Below are 2,699 nucleotides of genomic sequence, written 5' to 3' on the forward strand. Positions count from 1 at the left end.
ATTGCTGGATCATATGGGATATCCATTTTTCATTTTTTGAGGAATCTCCATATTGTTTTCCATAAGGGCTGCACATGTTTGCATTCCCACCGACAGTGCACAAGTGTCCCCTTTTCTCCATGTCCTCACCATCACACATTTGTTGACTTTTTGAAACTAGCCATTCTGACCGGCGTGAGGTGGAATCTTGTAATGGTTTTAATTTACTTTGAATGGCAACGTCGCTCTGTTTTGGCTTCCCTATAATCTTTTCTCTGCTGATTCAATTCATCTACTTCACTTAAACCTGTATCCCAGCTTTGATCCCTTTTATAGCTCGGTATCTATAAATAATGGTCCATCTAGGAATATTAAAGGTTACTTTTGTTGTTCTCTTACTGGTCATATAAAAATATACACATAAAGGATTTTGAACAGGGCTCATAGGCGTGAGAGCCTGTATAGTTACACTAGGCTTCACACTCAGACTTGGCGTACTGTTCTGCTGTCTGTCTTGAAATTCTTAAAAGTTTTTTTGAACAATTTCATTTTTCACTGGGCTTAACAAATTATGTACCCAGCTTGCTTTTGAAGTTTGGCAAAGATAGTAAGAATCTGGTCATAGGTGATTTGAGATATTAATTAAGGAGACAAGAACTCTCAAGATAAAGGGAAAGCTTTAATTTGGTAAATATTTATTAAGTGTGTTCTATTTGGCAGGCACCATTCTAGATAGTGGGGATATGGTAGTAAAGCAAGCAGACAAAATCCTTGCATTATGGAGCTTGTCTACCAGATAGGAGAGACAAATACTAAGCAAATACTCTACTACATAATATTCCATGTGATAACAATTGTGGAGAAATAAGTATTATAAGAGGAACAAAGAAATAGAGACAGACACAACCCATCAGGACAGAGATGGGATAGAATTTTAGCATCCATCTCCTTTTCTGCTAAAATTATCTCTGCCTTAGGTCAAACTCACTCTCCTATCCAAACCTTTAATATGAAAGGAGATCATTAGTCTTTTATTTAAGTAAGAAAATGGAGTTGGTGAGAGATTTTTCTTATAAATTATTGTAATTGAATTTGTAGTTGATTAAAATCTGTCTCTGACTCAAAACAAATTCTGGAGGCAGGTGTGTCTATGACCAATTCGTTACTCTTATTTCTGCCAGGTAAACCATTTCTGTCCTAAGCGAAGAACAATCAGAGTGGAGATGGGTCTTGGTATTTGTAACAAGAACTTGTCACCCTTGAAAATATATTCAAAGATTTGTAAGAGCGTGTAAGGGTCATATATCCAAGATGATCAATTTTCAAGCCATTTGTCATTTAAAAAAATAATAAGGACCAGAAAATTAACCTCATGATATTACATACTCTATAATTCAAATGTTATATCTCTTTAAGAGTATGTTATTTTTACTTTCACAGACGCAATATGTATGTGCTATTTTAATGTACAAATCATAAAATTGGGTCTTAATGGAAGAACACAGCTGTCAGTACTTTATTCATGATACCTTCTAATTATCATAGCATCTTTACTACCATGAACTAAAGTCCCTTCAGATACAAAATAAATGGAATTTTACACTTTCTCACAAATTTATGCAAATAATATATTTCCATCATGCTATAAGGGCTCATCACACAGATTCAGGAAATTGAATTAACCGGTAAATTTATGTATTAAGTCAGTAGGTCAACTGATAAATGCGTGGCGCCTTGTAAGATTGTACTGCTTTATGGACATCAGAAACTTGTGTTTATGTAACCTTAGCACCCTTAAAGTTTATAGACAAAATTAAATTGAATAGAAGTGTATATCGCCAGTCACTGGCTGAATTACGTAAAGTTAAAAATCTGTTCATATTATCAGCGGTGTCATCAAAAGTGGTCATAACTTAAATAGTAACAGTCTTCATCAAACATTATTAACTTTTGGCTGGCCATTCTGCCAGTGCCATAGTATATTAAACAGATACAATTACCTCATTTCTGCATTTAATTGTATAGATTTTTTCCTTGGTCATATTCCATTTCCTGTTTGCATTGTCTTAAAAAAGTGATTTTTCAAACTCTACTACTCTTTACATATTGGAACATCTTTTCAATAGGATTTGATGCAAAGTACATCAGTTTGCATCTCTATTCATTCTGGGTAAGTTATGCTCTTGTTAGCCAATTAGTTTCTAAGATGTGCTTTTCCTACCATCTGTTCCGGTAACTTCAGGGGGAGTAGGGATTAATGGTTCATAATAAACATGTAGTAATATCTCTTTAAGATATTCTGTCACTTTGATGGGCTCACTGTTACTGACATAATCATCTAGCTATTGAAATTTAAGTTTAAAATCTAAGTGATAGTGGCAGAAATATTTTGGGTTTTAATTGAATTGCAGACATCATTCAAAATCATCTTGCTATTTATTTTAATTTTCTTTGATTCCAGTTGTAGAATCTAATAGACTAAACTTGGGACTATTTTCTTAGAAAGGTGGGTAGTACTAATGCATTTGTAGGTCATGCATCATTTTCAGAATGTCTGAGTAACTTCTGTAAGTGTGTAGCACTTTATGTGGAAGAAATCAGAACACACTGTATGTGTTGTTTACACTGCAGTCTTCAAGTATCTCAGCAACCTAAACTAATAAAAATGTTGGGTAGGTTTATAACCATTATGAATGTAGAATACTTTTTGTTAAAAATCA

The sequence above is a fragment of the Pteropus vampyrus genome, unplaced genomic scaffold (assembly GCF_000151845.1).
Source record: "Pteropus vampyrus isolate Shadow unplaced genomic scaffold, Pvam_2.0 Scaffold73, whole genome shotgun sequence".
NCBI classification, from domain to species: domain Eukaryota; kingdom Metazoa; phylum Chordata; class Mammalia; order Chiroptera; family Pteropodidae; genus Pteropus; species Pteropus vampyrus.